This window comes from Schistocerca piceifrons, chromosome 7, assembly GCF_021461385.2.
Source record: "Schistocerca piceifrons isolate TAMUIC-IGC-003096 chromosome 7, iqSchPice1.1, whole genome shotgun sequence".
Classification (NCBI taxonomy): domain Eukaryota; kingdom Metazoa; phylum Arthropoda; class Insecta; order Orthoptera; family Acrididae; genus Schistocerca; species Schistocerca piceifrons.
Window position 1 is genome coordinate 43,677,537 of NC_060144.1, and position 24,608 is coordinate 43,702,144.

Consider the following 24,608-nt stretch of genomic DNA (forward strand, 5'->3'; position numbering starts at 1 on the left):
AGTTCGTCACTAAACAAAATGTTCTCCCTGCAGCCATGCCCTTGCCAATGGACTGTAAAGCATAAACTAATCTAGTATTGATTTAATAAGGGCCACTTGCATCTGGTTTTGAAGAACTCATAAATGAAATCACAGCTGAGCGTTTAGTGCAAATTAAATCCAAAGCAATTGCTAGGCCTTTCTCCCACTGGCACTCTCACAAATGTTCACACTTTGTGGCTCGCCAAACTGTCTACATTGTACAAATTTAGAAATTACATCTGATAATATTCTCAAATTTATAATAATGCTACTGCACCCCTTGTCAGCTACAGTAAAATGAAATGGTGAGAGCTTCTTTGATGATACACTTGTTGGAGAATTTCAATTAGAAACATCGTTGCCAGGCGACATAACCTCTTGTGCAGAAAGCTTTATAAACTTGTTTCCTCTAAATTGTCGTTTTATGAAAATGCCTTTACGCTTCGTCATCTTCAATAAACACAACAAAACACACGTAAACAAGCACTGCAAACGTAAGTATAACAACTACTCGCAATCACACTTGAACAAAACTAACCACGTGTTTGAAAGCGTGTTGTTTACAAACAGAAGAAACAAAGGAATCCCGACCGTGGCATTCCAAAGATAGCCAACACACTCGGGAGTAAAAAAATCCCTAACATGCAATGTAGGGGATATATATGCAGAAAATTTGGTGACGGAAAAGTGGGCATGGCACATAAACACACGTGGTAGGAAAATGCTCTTTAAATGCTCGAAAAAAATTTTTTTCAGCAAAATCCTTTTCAGCGTACTTAAATAAAACCTTAATCTATCGCAATATGATGAAAACCGAAAATCGATTTTTGTCGACCTGAACGACGGTGTGGTCCCCTTAAGGGATAAGTTGCTGCATGGGAGTGTAACGGAAGGACGAACGGTTGGAGATGGGTGGAGGAGGGCATGGATGGGAGAAGTGCGATGTTAGGAAGTTTGCCGGATTGTGGTCATGAGATTCCCTCCTTCATAAACTGAAGTGCGAGCAGTTGACTTCGCACTCTATGTTCCGCACAACGTCTCTAGAATCGACTGCACGGTGTTTCACAAAGTTGTACCGAACTTCGACATCACGTCTTATGAATCACTGCCGACGCAATGCACAAACATGCCCGGGCAATTCATTTTCCATAAAGCACTTTAACACCAAATACAGTAGCATAAGGGTATCATTTACTAATAATACTAACGCAATAAACGCATATACGCCGAAGCTACGTAAATCTCTGCACATAATTCTACACTGTTACAGGGGAAATTGATTTTTCGTCATCCTGTTCGGCAGCTGAAGCGCTAGTCCGATAAAACCAACTTCCCCCACGATGAACGCTGCTCCTTTCCAGTTTACAGACAGACTACACTTTCCTAGCATTTTCTATCCAGTTCCATTATGCGAACAGACAAAATAACTTCTATGAGGTAGTGTTTATATAGCGGAATTATTTTTAGTATATTAAATGAGTACCTATTTGCTGTTGTCAGGTCAGTTTCTATATACGTTCCAACAAACAGTGGCTGAGAAGTGAATGTTGCTGTAAATGGGACTGGAACTGGTAAACGCTGTTTATCGTTGACTGCTTATTGTAAGACCGTGTAATTGTGTTGTAGTCACTTGGTGATGAGTAAATGAATGATCAGGGAGTTACTGCACTTGTCTGACCATTAATTGTGTTACTGGTAGACTGCATAAATCTCTTCGATTCAGGAAATGCTCGCACATGTAGAGTGGGATACACTGAGTGGGGCCACTTATAATACATCTTCAATATGTCTTCGAAGGCGGGTGTGAATGTGTCTGATGGAGGGCGACCGATCGTGTTCAGGTGTAGAGCAGTAATCTGCTGTAACGTATTGCTGACGTATGTTGAAATATCTGAAGTTCCATAAACAATAGGTGACTTAATTGTATGGCAGGGGGAGACTATTTAAGCTTTTGGGCAGCTTCAGATGTTGGGGGAGTTGAGGCTTCATACCACTCATCTTGTCAAAAGTCTACTGTCCGAAGATGGTGGTGACAATGAAATTGACGTTGTCGAATATATAACTCACTTAAAACATGTTACGCTTGGAACAGGATCTTCGGTGTGCTGGTTGACGACTCCACTTGTTGAAAGTTTTTACGTGACATCTCATTTAACAACTGCAAATAGGAATCCTTTTCAGAAACTGAAAATAACTGCACTATGTAAACATGATCTCAGAGAAGTTATTTTGTCTCTTCACGTAAGATTGATTATCCGTCGCGCAGTTTGTTTGTCGCAAGAATGGAACACGGTCGCCGGAATACGAGCGCGCTTAACGTGCGAACAGACAGGAGCGGCGATTTAATGGACGCAAGGGGCCCTGTTTCACGTGCGACACGACAGTCGCAGATGTTCAATGAATCATACGCGCTGACATGGGCCCGCTCGCACTGGCGACGCTGTTTCCCTGGCGCTCTCGCACTGTGTTACAGGCAGACAAGTTCCGTGCGCGGGAGGAGTCTCTCATAACGGCAGTGGCGCCGCGGATGTTGTCGCTTCAGAAAGACTAACTGCAGAAGTTGAAAACCGACATCCACATGGATTTGCAGATGAAATACTCTCCACATTTTAACCAAAATCCCTAAAGTATATTTTCACTGTCAGGTTTCTCTTAGAATAAGGCCGCAGAATACGTCTAGATAGTGCAGAGCATCACCTCCTATAAAATTAAAAGGCTGGAGTTCTCCTTCCTCGTCTTGTGGTAATTTTTAAGGATTTGGAGTGATTTAACTAGTATTCAGTCTTCGATAAGAGTTGGATTTCTAGAATACACTAGAAACCCCACTACAGACATATGAGCCCACGTCGGTCGCCGTGAAATAGTAGTCAGCGTCTACAACACCCAAAAGTAATGTTGAAAACAATTCTTGTCGTTGTGGAACACTGAACCATCGTTAGCAGTTTCTGCAGTCTTCATTTTTCCATCCACAGCTCCAACATAATGTGGAAAGTCAGTTCTGTCGAAAAACTGTTTGGGAACAATCATCCGTCATGTATAATTTTTCCTGTAAACATTTCCATAACTGCTCGTATGTATCCTTCACAGTTCCTCCGTTTGAATGGCCCCCTGCAGATATTCGCAGTGTAATGAGCGAAAGCTATTTCCAGTTGCAAAGTATCAGGAAGAAATAAAATCAGCAAGAGCATTAATACTTTTATTCATAGGAATGTTAGGCTAGGTACTTTCAATAAAGTATACACAGTGTTAATTTCATTCATAACAAGTAAAGAAATTCAGAAGAAGTGGAAGAAGCTCAGGGAATGTTTCGCGAAGTATCTGACGTCACAGAAAAGGTTTCCATCTCGAGAGGCTGCAGGAAAACTAATGAAATATTTGCGCTGCCATGAGATGTTCTTTCTGCTCCCTCAAATGGAAGAGAGAACGACTACCAGCAACATCGAAATTGTGGCATGTAGCAAAGGAAACAAGGAAGGATGTTCGCCCCCCGCCGCCCCCCCCCCCCCGCCCCACCTCAGATTGTTTGATAAGACATCAACGATGCAGCACAGAGCACAAAAGTAAGACATCATACTAAAGAAGAAGCCAAGAAGGGTACCTCATACGACAGATCTTTTTTAAATATATTTAAAGAGAAAGAAATCGAAGAACTTAACGAGGGCGAAAATTTTGCTTTAATGCTTGTTCCCATGCTTACCAAGTTAAACGAAGAACAGAAACATTACCCGAAAGTCGAAATACCGACCGATATGAGGAATGCCAGATACTAATAGCTTCCACCAATTTTTCCATAGCATCCGAACACGCGACATAACAACACCACTCAAGCAACGTATCCTGCAGCAACGCCATTCCTTCAGCCGTTTTCTTCAAATGTCTTAAATGAAACGGAACCTCCACAAACTGTCTTCCTGTGCCCCTCTGCTGAAGCCACGACAAGAACTCAGGAACTTGTTTGCGCAACAACTTGGATTTGCAGTTTTACACGTTCGCCAGTTTCGACTTTTAGCAGTGACCTTCTTGCTATATCTTATCAGTAATGTAAAAAGGCAATTAAAACTGTTGAATGAAATGATGTGAGCTTACCTCAAAGTCACTGATTGGCGCTACTCATGTGGTACAGTCTTCCTCCATGTCGTGTCTTATTGTGTTACTTTCGGTCCTGTTGCCTGAAGCAGTGCGTCAAAACTATTCTTTCTCATTCGACAGTACTAAAAGAATTTATTTCGGTGATTTCGTAACTCTTGATGGAATTTGTAAAACTGGCCTTTCACCAGTCTTCGACTAACAGTTGGATGCACCGACTAAGGATATTTGAGCCGTTTTCTCGCTCTTCTTCGTAGTAAAAGCGCCACAAAACAAGCTATTTCTATGAAATTCATGGCAATACTGACAGTAGTTGCGATATTCCTGCCGCTGTGTGCGCTCCGTAACATACTTCCGCGAAAGCGGTTGTTCAGTCGCGTCGAGTGAGAAATCGCCCGTGCGCGCCTAGCCTAACAATGTAGAACAGTGTGCAGAGATTTACGTAGATTCTGTGCATATGTATTTCTTGCGTTAGTATTATTAGTAACTCGTATCTGTATTCCATTAGTGTTAAAGGAGTTAGTGGAAAATAAGCAACACCTGGGTATGTCTGCGCACTGCGTCACGGGTTGTTGATTCGGCGTGCTGTGGAGGGTCAGTACAACACCGTGAAACAACCTGCAGTTACTTCCTGTCACGTTGTGGAGTGGGCAATTACCTCACGCTTCTACCCTCTACCACCGCCCCCTCCACCTTCCTATGGCCCCAGAACACAGTTTATTGCTTAATACGGCTCTACTGCACTTGTACGCGGTTCACACATCAATGCATCTCCTTAACCACATTCACTTAAAAGAAGACATCAAAGCAATTCAGAGGAGGACTTTGAAGGTTCGATCAACAATCAAATGTTACGGAGATATTTCGGGGACTCAAATGAGAATCCAGGGAGGGAAAGTGAGGTTCTTTTCGGAGAACAATATTGAGAAAATTTAGATAACCGACATCTGAAGCTGACTGCAGAGCGATTCTCCTGCCGCCAATGTATATTTCGCGTAAGGACCAATAAGATAGAATACGAGAAATTAGGGCTCATACGGTGGTATATCGGAAGTCATTTTTTCCCTCGCTCTATCATCTACGAGTTGATGAGGAAAGGAAACGAATAGTAGTGGTAGATGTAGTCCCCTGTCACACGCCGTGCGGTGGCTTGCGGAATATGTATGAAGATGTAGATGAACTCTGCTATCAATTCCGCGTTCACGTTAACCGCCTTCAACGATGATTTAATTTAAGGCACGCTGCCATAGCGTTCGACTTATGTATATACCAAAACCTTTTTATGTTTTTTTTTAATAACTCGAAAACAGTGGCTTGCGTTCCTCCTTACAACATTGAACTACACTCATGCTCATAAATTAAGGATATTGCTGATACATGGTGACAAAACGCTCTGGTGGGCGGTTTTCGGATTTAAATCACCTCGGGGTGTGACCAAGCGGTGGATTTGACCTGCGGTCGAGGCACGGTGGAGCTGGCAGCAGTCCACATGCGCAGAGGTGTGTTGGTGCATGTCAGAGTACGGTGCAGCGAGTAAGTGTGCAGACATTTTCAGACGTGCTAATGGTTCAAAGAACACATTGATGACGTTATGAGGGGTAGAATACTAGGGCGACTGGAGGCTGGCCGGCCGGACTGGCCGTGTGGTTCTAGGCGCTACAGTCTGGAACCGAGCGACCGCTACAGTCGGAGGTTCGAATCCTGCCTCGGCCATAGATGTGTGTGATGTCCTTAGGTTAGTTAGGTTTCATTAGTTCTAAGTTCTAGGGGACTGATGACCTCAGAAGTTGAGTCGCATAGTGCTCATAGCCATTGACTGGAGGCTGGTGAAACATAGCCGCTCGTAGCACGGGCCCTCCGTGTGCCACAAAGTCTGATCTCAAGATTATAGCAACGATTCCAGCAGACAGGAAAGGGTCCTGGCGCTACAGTACGGGACTTCCTTAGTGTACTACACCACAAGAAGACTGATATCTCACCATAACTGCCCGCAGACGGCCACGAAGTACTGGAGGTAGCCTTGCTCGGGTCCTTACCACAGCCACTGGAACAGTTGTCTCCAGATACACAGTCTACAGACGGCTGAACAGACATGTTTTATTCGCCCGGAGACCTGCAAAGTGCATTCCACTGATCCCTGGGCACGGGATAGCCCGTAAAGCCTGGTATTAAGAACACAGTACATGGTCGTTGGAACAGTGGTCTCAGGTTATGTTCACGGACGAGGCCAGGTATAGTCTGAACAGTGATTCTCGCCGGGTTTTCATCTGGCGTGAACCAGACCACATGCCAACCCCTTAATGTCCTTGAAAGGGACATGTATGGAGGTCGTGGTTTGATGGTGGGATTAGGATTGGTGCACGTACACCCCTGCATGTCTTTGACAGATTAACTGTAACAGGTGAGGTGTATCGGTACGTCGTTTTGCACCAGCATGTCCGCCTTTTCAGGGGTGAAGTAGCTCCCACCTTCCTCCTGATGGAAGATAACGCACGGCCCCACCGAACTGCCACCGTGGGGAGTACCTTGAAATAGAAGACATCAGGGCAATGGAATGGCCTGCCTTTTCTCCAGACCTAAAAGCCATCAAGCCCGTGTGGGATGCTCTCGGTCGACTTATCGCTGCACGTCTTCAAACTCCTACGACACTTCAGGGGCTCCGGCAGGCACTGGTGAAAGAATGGGAGACTATACCCCAGGAGCTGCTCGACCACCTGATCCAGAGCATGCCAACCCGTTGTGCGGCCTGTGTACGTGTGCATGGTGATCATATCCCATATTGATGTCGGGGCACATGCACAGGAAACAGTGGCGTTTTGTAGAGCATTTGTTTCTGGACGGTTTTCTCAACTCATCACCAATACCGTGAACTTATAGATCTGTGTCGTGTGTGTTTCCTATGTGTCTATGCTATTAGCGCCAGTTTTGTGTACTGCCACGTTGTGTGGCACCACATTCTGTAATTATCCTTAATTTATGAACATGAGTGAACATTTCATTTCCTACAAAAAAGCCCCGTTCTTCTTTTCTCTAGGATGAAAGTTTCTCCGCTGCAGAAGATGGAAGAATGGTGAAGTACTGAAAATTGTTTTTTAATGGCATAAAATTAATGTTCACTGTTAATCCGACCTGGTGCAGTTGCCAAACACTCAAGAATATGTCGCACTGGCGTTGTGTTTGCGGTCCCCTGAAAAGATGAACGACACTTTCCTACAATTCTTCCAATAAACCGAAGTCGACTACTCCCCTTCCCTACCACAGTTTGCAATGTTCGTTCCACTTCATATCGCTCTGCAACGTTACGCCCAGATAAATAAGCGACGTGATTGTTTCAAGCAGGACACTAATAATGCAGTATCCGAGCATTACTGGTTTGTTTTTGGTACTCATCCGCATTAACTTACGTTTTTCTGCATTTAGGTCTAGGTGCCATTCATCACACCAATTAGAAATGTTGTCCAAGTCACCTAATATACTCTTACAGTCACTTAACTTCAACACCTCACCGTACACCACAGCATCATCAGCAAACAACCGCAGATTGCTGTCTACTCTGCGTAATGATTTATGTATACAGAGAATAATAGTGGTCCTATTGCACTTTCGTGGGGCACTCCTGACGATACATTTTTCGTTGATGAAGACTCGCCGTCGAGGACAACATATTGGATTCTACAGCTTAAGAAGTCTTCGATCCATTAACATATCTGGGAACCTATTCAATATGTTTGTACCTTAGTGAACAGTTCGCAGTGTGGTACCGTGTCAAATACCTTTCGGAAATCTAGAAATATGGATTCTGTCTATTGCCCTTAGAGTTGCAGCACATAATGTGAGAATAGGGCAACCTGAGTGTGCTGGCGTACACCTTCGCCAGCAAACCGATCGGCACTAGGAATCACTGTATAGCAAGGGCTGAACCAGACACGCCTATGACAAGGGAAGACCAAGACACGCCCCCAGGCTGTGCGCCGATAAGGCCGCCTGGGCATCGTCCATATAGGCCGCCGCCGCCGACCGCGCTACTCAATCTGTCAATCTCCGTACCTCAGTACGTCGCATCGGGACTTTATTCGCATTGAACCTCAATACGTCTCACTGTGCTCTAGCTCTCCACATTGATCGTCGTCGCCTCGCACTTTAGCTAGTCGTGAGGGAACGTTAGTAATTGAATATAATTGTGATACGGACACGGAGATCATTGAAGACGTACTCAATTAGTTCCCGTAATAAAGCGTACTTTAACCACGTGTGCATTTGTGTTGTACTGAGAGGAAACGGCGACCCAACTATCATACCACAATCTCCTCATCCAGCCAGGAACCTCAAAACATTACAGGAGGGCACAGTCACAACAAGTGGCGACGAATCTGATCAACAGGTTTTGTTTGCTTTTCAAGTGTCCTAGGTTGCTGAAGGGGAGCTGTCGTTACAGTGACTCCATTTGCTCATTTTGTGAGTGTGTGGTTTTTTTTCTGTCAAGTTGCGCAATGGATTGATCCAACAAGTACCCTTTGGCTTCTGCAATAAACAATTTCCACCTCACACTACTACAGAAGTCAGACAGACGCTCCTAATGTACAAACAAGAACTGCTTGAAAAGCATTCAGCAACAAAAATCTTCTGGAGTCGGCTGCTGCATGGAAAAGAATATTCTACACTCCTGGAAATGGAAAAAAGAACACATTGACACCGGTGTGTCAGACCTACCATACTTGCTCCGGACACTGCGAGAGGGCTGTACAAGCAATGATCACACGCACGGCACAGCGGACACACCAGGAACCGCGGTGTTGGCCGTCGAATGGCGCTAGCTGCGCAGCATTTGTGCACCGCCGCCGTCAGTGTCAGCCAGTTTGCCGTGGCATACGGAGCTCCATCGCAGTCTTTAACACTGGTAGCATGCCGCGACAGCGTGGACGTGAACCGTATGTGCAGTTGACGGACTTTGAGCGAGGGCGTATAGTGGGCATGCGGGAGGCCGGGTGGACGTACCGCCGAATTGCTCAACACGTGGGGCATGAGGTCTCCACAGTACACCGATGTTGTCGCCAGTGGTCGGCGGAAGGTGCACGTGCCCGTCGACCTGGGACCGGACCGCAGCGACGCACGGATGCACGCCAAGACCGTAGGATCCTACGCAGTGCCGTAGGGGACCGCACCGCCACTTCCCAGCAAATTAGGGACACTGTTGCTCCTGGGGTATCGGCGAGGACCATTCGCAACCGTCTCCATGAAGCTGGGCTACGGTCCCGCACACCGTTAGGCCGTCTTCCGCTCACGCCCCAACATCGTGCAGCCCGCCTCCAGTGGTGTCGCGACAGGCGTGAATGGAGGGACGAATGGAGACGTGTCGTCTTCAGCGATGAGAGTCGCTTCTGCCTTGGTGCTAATGATGGTCCTATGCGTGTTTGGCGCCGTGCAGGTGAGCGCCACAATCAGGACTGCATACGACCGAGGCACACAGGGCCAACACCCGGCATCATGGTGTGGGGAGCGATCTCCTACACTGGCTGTACACCACTGGTGATCGTCGAGGGGACACTGAATAGTGCACGGTACATCCAAACCGTCATCGAACCCATCGACCTACCATTCCTAGACCGGCAAGGGAACTTGCTGTTCCAACAGGACAATGCACGTCCGCATGTATCCCGTGCCACCCAACGTGCTCTAGAAGGTGTAAGTCAACTACCCTGGCCAGCAAGATCTCCGGATCTGTCCCCCATTGAGCATGTTTGGGACTGGATGAAGCGTCGTCTCACGCGGTCTGCACGTCCAGCACGAACGCTGGTCCAACTGAGGCGCCAGGTGGAAATGGCATGGCAAGCCGTTCCACAGGACTACATCCAGCATCTCTACGATCGTCTCCATGGGAGAATAGCAGCCTGCATTGCTGCGAAAGGTGGATATACACTGTACTAGTGCCGACATTGTGCATGCTCTGTTGCCTGTGTCTATGTGCCTGTGGTTCTGTCAGTGTGATCATGTGATGTATCTGACCCCAGGAATGTGTCAATAAAGTTTCCCCTTCCTGGGACAATGAATTCACGGTGTTCTTATTTCAATTTCCAGGAGTGTATATTCTTACATAACTAGTGGGATACTTGGATACGGGAGTATTGCTAGTTAGTGTAAGAAAAACATTAAATGAACGAAAAATATTATTTATTATAAAAATTCTGAGAAATCAAATGAAACTCTTTCTTATAAAATAGTAATATATTTCCGGGTTCTTTTCGGAACAGTAGATTGCCTCTTATGGATAGGAATGCTATTATTTAAGTATGGGAAGGTTCTTTTCTCCCTTTTCTTTAAGAATGTTATTTACTCGGCAGAATGGCTGAGAACGGCGAAAAGAATGTTATTTACTCGGCAGAATGGCTGAGAACGGCGCCTACACAACTTGAATAACTTTTCTAGGTACGGTCAAGGCTGTCGCTTGAGAAATGTAGTGGAGTGTACTGTTAGGGAGGACAGATGGGGCTCGCATACGCTGTAGCGCACAATACCGTGAGCTGCGACAACTGCTGCCTGCGTCGCTCGCTGCTGACAAATAACACAACTATCCCTTTCTATCTGGATTTACCTTCGCCAATCAAACTCTCCCTACGCCTTGATGAAGTCAACGAGTCCTATCCGCCCCTAGTCTAACTACTGGCATGGTACACCTGTCAGATAACCAGTCCACCATGATGCCACTCAATGCTCGCTCGCAGGCGTTTAACTAGTACTCTGTCCGTGTTCACACTGCACAATAAGTGTGGCGGCCAGCACAGTGAACAATGCTTAATCGTGAGCGACTCAGTATAGAGTGTCACTCCGATTTGCTAAAGACAGAGGTGCTCTCCCAGTGAAGTACTGAGGAGAGACTTTGTTCCTCGCTCTTTGCGTACACACACGAGCGTACTTGCTCTCGCTAAGTGTTCCCGCTCCAAGAGCGACAACGGAACGGCCCCCTTTTCTGAAAAAGTTGCAAGGGTATATCATTCGCTGTCTTCACTCTCTCCTCTGTCTCTTTGCGTCAGAAATATTGCGCCAGTCAGCTCTTTTAAACGGGAGAATGATGTTTCGTTTAAGTCGACCAATGCGGAAATCTGTAGCATCTCCGATAGGCATATACTGTCCTCCTGTGAGAACTTCGTAATTGTGCAGTCGGTCTGTGAAAAAATGCGTCTTATGGGCACTCCCACACAATGTAGCGGAATTTGCTTTTACGTCGAACACGGGGATCGTTATCCCTTCGCTCTAGCAAAAGCTGTCTTCTCTCTGGGCGGTCGCTTCGCCGAAAGTAGTTACGTTGTTGACCTAGCCCTCTGAAGGGATGGTCTTCCCAGTGGGCTGGTTTCCCCATTTAGAATGAAAATTCCTGTGGCCGTCATGTTGTGTACGCCAGCCTCGACCTTTCCAACCTTGGTGTGCACTTGCGATTTACTTATTAGATTTGTATATCGCTTACATGAATTCATACAAAATTGACTCTACGTTATCGAGTTTGAATGGAGCGTCTTGATGTGCAGAATCCGATTCTGTGGACGGAATATATAAGAATTGAATGTCAGGAGACCACGCCACCTTACAATTTGTTCTTGTATTACATGCATGTATTACAGGAGGGAGCTGGGGAACTAATTTATTTCTCTTTGCAGAGGCTTTGTACATTCATATTTTGCTGTAATTTGTCAGCATTAGAATGGCTACCCCGTCCCCTCCATCTCATGCCCCTGCACCTCAGCCGCAGACTGCTCCTGCTCTTCAACTAAACCAGATTTTACAGTTTCAGACCTAGAAAATCGCCACATTGCTGTCTTCTGTATAGGAATTGCTTGCCGCACGAGCTGCGTCGGCTGCCCAGCCTAGCAACCAACTAATCCAAGAAGTGCCACCAAAGAACTTTCCACCGTTTCGGCACTTCGATGATGAAGAAGAAGAGGAATGGCTCGAATATGTCACCCAGTTCCAGGCCCACTGTCAAGTCCATCGAATTCAAGGTACTGTGAAATCTCATCATTTCCTGTCCGTCGTTGAAACCCCTGTGTTTCGCTTGATTCAAAAACTCTTACCTACGTTGTCTCTCTGCCCACTCTCCTCTGATCCAGTAGTAGATGCATTATGTCAGTGTTACGAACAGCTGATTCAGGTCGCAGCAGCCAGATTCCAGTTCTTTCGCCTTAGGAAAAAGCCGGAACAGAGTCTCAGAGTGTACATTCAAGTGTAGTTGTGCCAACTTTTATAGTCACATGATGATCCGTGATGCGATCACATACAATGTCCCTGACAGCAGAATTAGAGAACAGATTCTCAAGTCCTCAGTTCCTTCGCTCCATCAAGTGTTGCATAGGTCAGAACAATTTGATTCCGGCGGCATAGCCGCCGATAAATTTGATCAGGTCACGATTTGATGAGTCGAATCGCCCCTTGCCCGCGACCGCCGCTCGCAGCCTCCACAACGAGCGCGCACACAGCCTAGTTAAACAAGTAGACAGGCCTCTAAGTCTCGTGAAGTCTTGCCTTCGCTGTTTTGCTCGCTGTGAGCGGCAAAATTGGTCGTCGCGCGACACGACATGTTACTCATGTTGGAGGAAAGGCCATCTCCAGGCAGTTTGCTTGCAACGGCAGGTGAACGCCAACTCTAACCGCTCCCGCAGCAACAGGTCTCGTGCACATTCTGTGAATGCAGTGTTTCCAAAACCGCCTACAGGGTCTCGCAGTAATTTAAGTGACATTGTACCCTCATCTCGCGCCAGTGCAGTGCGACGCCATCCCAACAAGCTGTTTGTTGGCCATCGTGTTGACTTTCAATTAGACACAGGTGCTTCCGTAACTTTGTTTAATCGTACCAGGTAGGAACAGTTAGGCTCAAAATGCGTGTGAAAACCTAGCACGCACCTCACTGCATACAACGGACAGGAAATCCCTGTACTTGGACAGTGTAGTTTTCCTACCACTTACAATTCTCCTACTGTTTTGCAATCAAGGGAAACCGAAAATATTTTTGGCTTAGATTCAATTGACTTGTTTGGCCTTAGCATCCTAGAGAATGTGCTTTCCGTGAGTGCTTCTAATCCAAAAGACAGTGTAGCTAGTTTGCTTAAGGAATTTCCTGAACTCTTTTCTGATCTACTTCGAAAAGCTAATAATTTTGTAGCGCACATTGCCCTGAAAGGCAGTGCACAGTCTAAGTTTTTCCAGCCTCGGTCAGTTCCCATTGTTTTACGAGACAAAGTGGCAAGTGAATTAAAAGAATTGCAAGGCAATGGTGTGATAGCTCCAATGCTAGCTGGACAGTCGGCAAGTCCATTGGTTTTGATGTCCAAGCCTTCGGGTCGCATTCGCAGTTGTGTTGATTTCAGAACTACCGTCAATCCACAGACAATAATTGATATTTATCCACTGCCTCACCTGAGGAACTTATGGACAGGCTTTGTGCAGGACGTTACTGTACTGAGATAGATTTGCGTTATGCTTATTTGCAAGTACCACTAGATGAAGAATCACAGAGAGTGTTTGTTGTTAATACACAGTTAGGCCTGTTCAAGTATTTGCGTTTGCCCTTCGGCAGTGCCTTCGCACTCGCCATTTTTCAACGTTACGGCGAGTAGCTGACTGCTCAAGTGCCGTTCTGCTCGAATTACCTTGACGTCTCAGGTCGTACGCTGACGAACATATTGCCAATTTGCGTATTCTTTTTCGAGTGTTGTCAGATGCAGGACTCATGTGATAAACAGACAGGGTGTACACCCCCTCCAGTCTCAATTGCTTGCAATCCGTGGACTGTCCGTTCCTCACAATGTATCTGAACTGCAGTCAATGCTAGGCAAGTTGACACACTACATTCGTTTCATTAAGAATGCCGCTCAGGTTACGACTCCATTACATCGTTTGCGTCAGAAAAATGTGCGTTTCGTGTGGACCAAAGAGTGTGATGACGCATTTCAGGAACTCAAAAATGTCTTTCTCAATGACAGATATTTAATAGATTGTTGCTTTTGCCTCAATAGTTGTTATCTCAAACTCAGTGCAATTATTCACAAATTGAAAAAGCTCTCGCTGTTGAGTATGGTGTGACAAAATTACATCACTAGCTGTTTTGTTCAAATATAGTTCAAATGGCTCTGAGCACTATGGGACTTAACAGCTGTGGTCATCAGTCCCCTAGAACTTAGAACTAGTTAAACCTAACTAACCTAAGGACATCACACACATCCATGCCCGAGGCAGGATTCGAACCTGCGACCGTAGCAGTCGCGCGGATCTGTTTTGTCGCAAGTTCCATTTAGTGACAGGTCACAAGCGTTTGCAGTCCTTCTTTCATCCGTCAAAGCTGTTTCCTACACGTACTGCTCAAAAATTGCGACTTGAAATTGTATGCAGACCTATGGCAAAGCACGGCAATGCTGACGACCTTTCTCGCCTTCCGATCAGCCCCGACTCTGGTTTTAATTCCTCTGACGGATCTTGTTACCAGATCGATGCGCAGGACTCTCAATTGCTGGTATCTTTCCCCTTGCACTGCAGAAAAATTGCACAGGCCACGGCAGCAGACCCAGATCTCAAGATTTTGTTCCATTATATCAGCACGTCTTGGCCTGGTTAATTGAACAGTATCCAGAATTCAGTTCTGCGCCGATATTTTGTACGTCGGGATAACCTTTCAGTTAAAAGGGTGTCATTCTAGTTCAAAATGACAATGGACAATCGCGTATGCTTATTCGCGAAGTGTCGCAAAAGGATGAGTTACGATTGCTCCACCAAGGACATTGGGGACTTGTTCGCACTAAATAGCTAGCGCACCGGCACTGTGTTTGGCAGGCCATGGACGCCCACACTGAACAGATGACGTCACAGTGTCGCACATGCGCGACAACCAGTCAGCTCCGCCACAGACATTCATAGCTTGGCGTAAGACTCAATCGCCTTGGCAACGAGTGCACACTGACTTTGCAGGACCATTCTGGAACACTCGTTGGCTTATTGTGGTAGACTATTTTAGCAACTTCCCACTTGCGATGCCTATGAACTCTACCGTGTCACGTAGCACCATTTAAGTGCTGTCCTCAGTTTTTTGCATTGGAGGATTGCCTGAAGTCATTGTTACGGACAGTGACAATGACTGCTCAGTCTCCGTACCTCAGTACGTCGCATCGGGACTCGGTTCGCATTGCACCTCAATACGTCGACCTGTGCTCTAGTCGTCCACAGTGACAGTCGTCGCCTCGCACCTTAGCCAGCTGTGAGGGAACGTTAGTCATTGAATATAGTTGTGATGTGGACACGGACATCATTAAAGTTAAGTACGCAGTTGCTTCCTGTAATAAAGGGTAGTCCGCAGCTCGTGGTCGTGCGGTAGCGTTCTCGCTTCCCGCGCCAGGGTTCCCGGGTTCGATTCCCGGCGGGGTCAGGGATTTTCTCTGCCTCGTGATGACTGGGTGTTGTGTGATGTCCTTAAGTTAGTTCGGTTTAAGTAGTTCTAAGTTCTAGGGGACTGATGACCATAGATGTTAAGTCCCATAGTGCTCAGAGCCATTTGAACCATTTTTTAAATAAAGTGTATTTTAAGCACGTGTACATTTTCTGTTGTAGTGAGAGGGAACAAGCCATCCACCTATCATACCATCCTCTCCTCGTACAGCCAGGAAGCACAAAACATTACAGGAGGGCACAGCCACAACATTGAGTTTCACACGAGCGATGCTTTCTAAAACCTGGTACGATTAAGCAAAATTACAGAAGCACCTGTGTTCAATTGACAGTTAACACGATGGACAACAATTTGTAGTTTTACAAACAGCTTGTTGGAATGGCGTCGCACTGCACTGGCGCGAGATGAGGGCACAACCTTATCTGAATTACTGCGAGACCCTGTAGGCGGTTTTGGAAACACTGCATTCACAGAATGTGCACGAGACCTGTTGTTGCGGGCGCGGACAGAATTGGCGTTCTTTTGCCGTTGCAAGCAAACTGCCTGGACGTGGCCTTTCTTCCCATAAGAGTAACATGTCAGGACGTGCGACGGGCAATCTTGTCGCTTACGGCGAGAAAAACAGCGAGAGCAAGACTTCACGAGACTTCCAGGTATGGCTGCTTGTTTACTAGGCTGTCTGCGGGTCTGTGTGCGCGCTTGTTGTCGCGGTTACGTGTGGCGGTCGCGGCCAAGGGGCGATTCGATTCGTCAAATCATGACCTCTCTAGGAAATTTGTTATGTTCTAATTAGGAAAATGTTCTAGAATTCCGCAGCAAACCTACGTTAAGGATATTATTCTGAAATTTTGCAGGCCTGTTCTCTCACCCTTCTTATACACAGGAGCCACCTGTGCTTTTCTCCAGTCACTTGAGACTTTGCGATGGACGAGAGATTCGCGGTGAATTCAAGCTAAGTAAGGGGCCATTGTCATTTAGTACTCTTTGTAAAACTGAGATTCTATACGGACCTAACGACTTACTTTTTTTGAACTGTTTTAGTTGTTTTTCTACGCCAGCGATACTAATTACTACGTATTCCATACGGAACCAAACGAGAGTATGTTTGTACGATTGTTCTGATCGAACGATTTCTTACAAAATGAATTTAAAACTTCGGCTTTAGTTTTGCTACACCAGACTGTTCAGCTGGTTACAGGCTTTGTTTCTAGATTTTGATTGTAGTCAGTGTGGCGTATCTTGGGTGGAGTCCTACTCGCTTGGCTCGAGGTAGCTTAGTCATTTCAAGCATAGGCCCCGGAGTCGCTGACCCTTCTCTGGTTGATTGTGGCACAGATAGCTCGGCTGGCACGTCCATATGAGTTGTCTGTGGCTCAGGAAGCTTTTATCGATAAGTGCCACATAGTGGAAGTGGACTGTGTTTCTTCCCGTAGTACGTCGCCAGACGACACAGGGTCTGACTTCCTGGGTAACCATCAGTTGTTAATAACCGTTATCGCCGCGGCTCTGTTGAACACCTCAAATGCGGTGGACGCCGGAAATCATTTTCCCCGCCGTCGGACCAACTTTCTCTCAGATGACTCAATGGTCGTCGCAATTATTAGTCCGATACGGCAGAAACGGCCCCCGTAAACGATCAAACATTTATCAAACTTAACCGTACTTGTCGAATATTTGACTGTGTACGGTGGTGTTTGACGTGTATGTCTAGCGTAGATTGTGTCTGACGTGTTTGCCAAAAATTTTGATTCACAGAAAGTTTGCCAAGATGGCTGACGTTACTTTTGACGGTGTTCCGCCTTATACGTTTAGTGAAAGACTGTTTTATTAAAACTTATCTCATTACATCATGAGTTTCCACAACCATGGCAACTGCGGTCAAGTACAAAAACAAGATAACACTGACAATTATCAAAATGGTAGAGGTATAGCATCTTCCCAGCCTTATATTACGCATGAAAAGTTATGAACAACACCAATATTTTACGCATACAGTCATATAAAAGCAGAAGTGGAATGAAATAAAAGAAATCCAAGTTCTCCGGTTCTTCCACGGACAATGTGGACCATCTGTTGCTATGTTGTGGTATTTTGATGAACTGTCTTAGAGGAATAAGTAGAAAAGAATAAATTTTCGCACATTTGTGCCTTCTCTTTCAAAGTGAGGGCGATGTAACGCTAAACAAGGTATTGAATGTTACAGTGTCTATCCACAGCAAGTTGATGTAATCATCAGGTTCAGAATGTAACAATTCCATTAAAAGATTTTCAGTTGTATATTTCTCGCTCATTTTAAACCATTCCCTGGACCAGATGCTTGTTTTCATGTTCTTTAAACACTATGGCAGAGTCAGTGCTATTGTTTTTGTGTTCTTCAGTCCGAAGACTGATTTGATGCAGCTCTCCATGCTACTAAAAATGCTTTATCTGCATTTTTAACCATTCACAGGAGTGCCAAAATACCAGCAGGCACGAAAAGCTTCTGGTTCAGAAATAAGGTTAAATTGACAAACTTTGTTTGTACGTGTACGAGCTTGATGACACTTCCATTGCTAGATAAGAGTGGACTCGACAGGCAAGTTTGTTCCTTTAGGAGGGCCTTAACAGCTTTCACAAAATTTCGTTATCCATTCGAATAAAATTGATGTAATCATCGGGTTCTGAGGGTAGTACTTGCTTTAGCAGATATTTATGGGCACATCTCTCATTTTAAGCCATTCCCTGGACCAGAGTTTTGTTTTCTTCTTCTTCTTCTCCTCCTCCTCCTCCACCTCCTGCTTCTTCTTCTTTAAACATAGTGCCCATGTCAATGCCAGGACTGGTTTGTCTGCAATTGTAGCCGTTTTCACTGCTGTCAATATACTTACGAAAACGGACAGCGTCTGCTTCAAAGTGAGGTTAAACGGACAAACGTTGTTTGACCGTGTACGGGCTTGCTTGACAAATCCGTGGCTAGATAAGAGAAGTCTTGTGAAAGTTGTTTGACCGTTTACGGGGGCCTTTACGTCCGTCCGCCCTCGGAATCGGCAGGTTCCTTAGATTCTAGGGCTTGTGCTGTTCGACAAACCCAGCACAAGCAGCGGATATGTCCGCATTTAGTTAAAATTTGTTTGAAGTGCGTGTGTTACTCAACTCACTGTTTGCAATGTTGACCAGTTCTCTAGTGACGCGCTTTTCGCGCCCACGTCACATATTTGGCAAACGGCTCACAAGTTTGTGCTATATTTTCGGATCCTCCTTTGAGTTTCAGCTTGATACTGGGGCTGCGGTCTCCCTGATCAGTGTGGTTACATATATGGAGCTGGGTATCCCTTCTTTACAAACGGTTACAAAAACAGAGGTTTTCTATAGTCACCAACGCATTCCGTTGAGGGATCAACTGCAAAATACAAAAATCTGCAGCGCCACGTAACATTATTAGTTGCAGATTCTCCATCGGCATCGAATATTTTTGGGATCGACGCTTTTGCAGCATTTTATTTTTAAGTTTGTGATCACGTTAATTTAGTGTCTCCAGTCATCACGCCACGACCTTGAGTCGCTCTTGCATTTTCTCGGCAGCATTCAGCTTAAGTCGTCCGCGACCGCTAAACTGTGCTGCTCTGGACCTTTACCATTTGCCATGAGAGTTGCTGTTAAACTGAATTAGGGGTTATTTCGCCTGTATTGTTGAGTCAGTGGGAAACGCCGTCAGTTATGGTTAAATCCCCATGGGGCTATTCGGTATTGTGATGATTACTGCGCGGAATGAAGTGGAGATTTATCCAAACCCTCGAAGCGAGGTCAGCTTGTGAACACTTTTTTTCGAAGATTGATTCGGGAGTCGCCTATCTGCACTTGCCCCTCAATGATGAGTCACAGCAGTTCTCGTTACTAACATGGCGTTTGGTCTCTGCAAGTTTAGCAGGTTATCTTTTGGTGTTATGTCAGTCACAAGAATTTTTCAGCGTGTTATTGAGACGAAAGATCACCCAAAGTGTTCAACGTATCTGGACAAACCGCAAATGCGACCCAGGAAGAACATTTGGAAAACTTAGAGGTAGTGTTAAGCCGCTGGAAGACAGCTGTCTTCGTTGCATGTTGCAAAAGTCTACCTTTTTGCACGCAGTGTCGAGTATTAAGAGCACGTCATGAGTAGGGAGGGCATTAAAGCACTCTTCGATCATTTGCATTCCACGCCTTGGAACATGGAGGACTTTCTGTGGTTCCTTGAATGTGTAGTACTGTAACAAATTCATACCAAATGCATCGGAGGTCTCCAAGCCTCACAATGAGTGTGAAGTCCGTTTTTCCGAGGCTTTTCTGCGAGCTTCTTTGTGGCTAAAACATTGTTTATGCACTGCTCCTTGCCTTTCCGCCTCTGATTCCAAGAAAAGTCTAATACTGGCTGCTGACACATCGCAATATGGAACTGGTGCTGTACTGTAAACAGAAATCCAGATGGTTCATTACAGCTGATTGCTTTCGCATCAAATACCCTTGGTCACAATCTATGCTTTTAAGAAGTTTCATGTTTTCCTGTGTGGATACAAATTTAACTTATCCGTAAATCATAAATCGTTGATGCCGTTGTTTAATCCCAAGGCTGGCATCCCTGATAAGACAGCTCAGCGACATTCGGCGCTATTTCTTAGCAGTTGTTTCTATGATATCCACTTTCAGCCTGCTGCAAAGCATGTTAATGGTGATGCCTTGTCCAGGTTGCCCATGGGCCCCGAGGCAGAGTTTGATAGGGAGAAAACTGTTTTGGGCTTGAGGATGCATTAGACACAGTGCTGAAAGATTTCCCCACCACTGTGAAGGTAGTAGTGGCAGGCACAAGCCACAACCCAGTGTTGCACAGAATTGTTGCAGTGGTTCAGTTGGGATGGCCTGTGAACCTTCTTAAGGACCCCCTTCCACAATTTAGATCTTATTTCGGTATGAGAGCGCCGTGCGTGTATATCAGGAAGCGCTGTTTCTTACAACGGAGGATGACAAGTGCCGTGTGATCGTTCCTCCCTCACTCCTCCATGCGTCCTTTAGTTGCTGCATTGTTCTCACTAGAGGATGTCTCGCATGAAAGTATTAGCTATTAGCTCGGCAGCATGTATATTGGTCTGCAATAAGCAGCCATATCGAGTGTGCAGTGAGGCAATATCCAGTATCACACCATTTCGCAGAACCAAACCACCTCCCCCCAGAAGTTTTTGTTTTGGCCTTCAATGGTTCAGCTGTAGGATAGAGTGCACGTGGATTTCTTGGTCCCTTTGTTGAAGAGATGTGGTTGACACTTCGGCTGCCCTGTTAGACTTTCCCTGTAATAGCACGGAAATGAGATCCACCATCAGGGCACTGACAACTAATTTTGCCAGAGGAGGTGACCCAGTTTACAGTGTCGGAAATCCAGGTGTTCTGTCGCCGCAGTGGTATCCAACACCTAACCACTCCTCCATTGCATTCAGGATTGAGCCCGCAAGCTGAGAGGATTGTCCAGACTTATAAGACGCAAATGAGAAAGGTAGTGCAGACTATGCCAGCTACGTTCAGCTTATCGTGTATTATCACGGAACGTTAACTAAAAAGACAGGCCGGTTGCGAAGTGAATATTAGACACAGTGTAATACACCTTTACATACAAACGAATTCATTTTCGAATGGAACCCCTGAGAACTTTATCAATTCATGCTCTATCGAAATTATTGCTCTGATGTGCGTATAAGTAATTTACACAAATCTTTTGCCCACAAATAGTTAAAATATTGAAACAGCAATATAGTATTGGTGGCGTCATAATTGTGTTTGAGTATTGATGCGATTTTCTGGAAATAATGTCATTTTTTAATGCAAGGATTAACGATAGTCACTTTTACTTTCATTTGCATCTGAAGCATATTTAAAGGTCACTGAAACGACAACACAACACGCTATGCAAAAATGATGCGACACGTCCCATCGCCGACTCAACCCTGTTGCCTGTTTATTAGCTCAGAAGGTCGATATGCGGGTACTAGGTGTCTTGGGGATTTTCGTGTCTGAGGGTACCTCTCCTTGTTTTCAGCTCTTGATTACGTGCACAGTTGACGTTCCGGCTTGTGTTCTGCATTCGACTGGATTTTGCTCTTCCGACGTCGCTATTCCTGATATTGGCACCTTGGCGTGGCTAGAACAGTTAAAAAGTGATCTTTAAACGTCTGCTCCTCCCCGCATGAATTCCTTCTCTTAATCGACCAAAATTTCATAGGTCTTCGTTGAATGGGCTAATTGTTGTTGGTATTTCTGGGAGGTTGTTGTCGCAGTCTGTAGTGAGCTGTATGCAGTAGGGCGCGGTTCGTCCTCGGTAGTCCGCATCTCGTGGTCGTGCGGTAGCGTTCTTGCTTCCCACGCCCGGGTTCCTGGGTTCGATTCCCGGCGGGATCAGGGATTTTCTCTGCCTCGTGATGACTGGGTGTTGTGTGATGTCCTTAGTTAGGTTTAAGTAGTTCTCAGTTCTAGGGGACTGATGACCATAGATGTTGAGTCCCATAGTGCTCAGAGCCATTTGAACCAATCGTCCTCGGTATGCCTCTCACACAATTTCTGTTGCTGGTAATAGTCTGGTATGATAGCGCATGAGCAGGAAGTTCTGTGATTCCTGGAATGCACTATTTGCACTGAAATCCCGTAAAGCAAACAAGAGATATTTTGTATTCACTGACTATACGTTTTGTAATGTGCACTGTATTGGTTTTCTGTGTGTCGCGCATTATGTATACTGAACGTTGTTGCCCTCAGGGGCTCAGCGTTTGTCCGCTGGGTGAGGAATGTACGGAACTGGCGACCCCGATGGACGGTGTTTAAGGCGTACAGCCTGATCAGGTTGCCTTCAAAAACGTCTCCGACGATTGAAGGCAAATGCGACACTCATAGGTGAAGAGAACCTGATGCCAATCCGAAGCGATTCATTCGGCATGTTGTTGGGCCCATCTGTACCGCACTGCATGGTGTCGTGGTTGCAAAGATGGACGTCGGGAGTGGAGTTGTGCATCATGCAGCCTACTTCGCACAGTTTGAGCCGTAACATGATGTCCTGTGTTTGCTCAAAAAGCATTATTCAACATGGTGGTGTTGCTGTCAAGGTTCCCACGGACTATAATCCGTAGGTAGCGGTCATCCACTGCAGTAGTAGCCCTGTGCGGCCTAAGCGAGGCATGTCATCGACAGTTCCCAGCTGGGGACTCGAAGTGCCACCAGTCCTCCGTCACTGAATGCTCTGGGCATGCTTTGATGACCACCGTGCCGTGTGACGATGAAACACTGTGTATCACAGATAACTGGAATCTTGGCTTGACCGCCAGAATCGCAATCATGATAAAAACTTCCATAAAAGTCTTCAGTCTCAAGTTGTGGTGCGCGCCGATGAGATGCATGGCTGCTGAACTGGAACAGTCGTTAGCGCGCAAGTTCGCGGGGTCCTGTCACGCCTCTGTCGTAGCAGGCTTACCTAGGCACGTGGGGCTCTGTCTAGGTAGACTTTTATTTCCTCAGCTCCTCGTGGGACCGAAATGGATCCACCGAAATTATCTCTTTCTCCCAGCAGAAATGGTGGGCCGCTTGTAGGTACTAACACCCAGTCAAATAAGAGGACTTGTGTCGCCATCCCTCTAGACTCATGGTCGTACAGAGAGTGTGTCCCTGAATAGTAACAGAACACAGCTGCTGGTCAGAATGTGTTTTTGACTGTGAAACAAAAAGAGAGCAGTTTTGAGAAAGTTTCACCTTTTCATATGTAAAAAGATCTAGAGGGCATCGCAAGTACACCGTATTCAGTCAAGCAATTGCGTAATTTCACACTTTTGATTGAAACTGCTAATTTCCAACAAGCTACCAACCTCCAGTAGGGGAATATGCCATAGAAACGGAGCTCCACAATACCTTGGACTTTAGCAAAGCCATCTAGAGATCTGATTGAAATTTCCAAGAAGGAACTGACAGATTAGTGAAGTACAGCCATATGTTCCCAATCCTGTCCAATATTTTAAATACACTTTACGGTATAATGGTGAAGGCATTTCTGGCAAATGTGAAAAGACCATCCACGATGAAGTTGGTTGCTCCTCTCTACGAAGTGTGCAAATTGCTCTGGGGTCCTTGAAGAAAGGAAGATACAGAAGATTGAAACATTTAAACACATCCCATATGGTGAGGCCAAGAAGATTTATAAGATCATGCAGCCTTCCATATGCACAATGTCTTTTGTTTTGGTCCTTAAAAAGCCTATTTCGACAGCCAACTCTTCTACGCAGACGGAGGTTGCTAGTGGCAGCACTAGTACCTGCGTTGTCAGTGCACATGTCAATTTGCAGTTATTTCAGAGACCATAGCCCTCCCATGAACGTCAGATAAAGCAACAGTTGCCACCACTGAGGACCTTCCAGTATCTCCCCAGGCAGAGCCTGGTGAAATGGCATGTCTATGTCATTCGAATTGATAGCTTTTCTGCTTTTACTTCAGAAGTAATAAACTGTGAGGTATGCTCTGGGCACCATCTTGTCCCAGAGCTAAACCTCCAACTGTTGTGGGCCTTCTACCTTGCCGAAAAGACAGTGTGGAAGCGCAACTTCGATAGTAAATGGCTCCCATACTTCATCGGAACATAAAATTGTTCCAGACTCGTGTGGAGGAATTGAAACTCCTGGCACAGGGAAAACCTCTATGCTTGTGCTTACAGAAAACACATTTCAAAGACACTAACACCCCTGTGCGAACGGGCTATACCCTCCACCAAAAGGATGACCTGAGTAAGGAAAGGGCCAAGGGAGGCGTTGCTGTGTTTGTCAATAACACGCACTACTCCTCTGCTCTCACCTTCGTTATTGACGGACAAGCAACAGTCGTTGCTAATCATTGGGTCAAAAGATTGCTATCTTCTCCCTGTATTTACCTCCACAGAGGAAGTGATAGACTCTGAGGCTCTCGCAGGCCTTAATGCACAGCTCGGCCACCCATTACCCTGCTGGATGATTTCAGTGCCCATAATGTATTACTGAGTTCGACAAATACTTGTAGCAGGGGTTGAGTCTTGGAGGACCTCAACACATTTCAGGGAGCTGTGCATCCT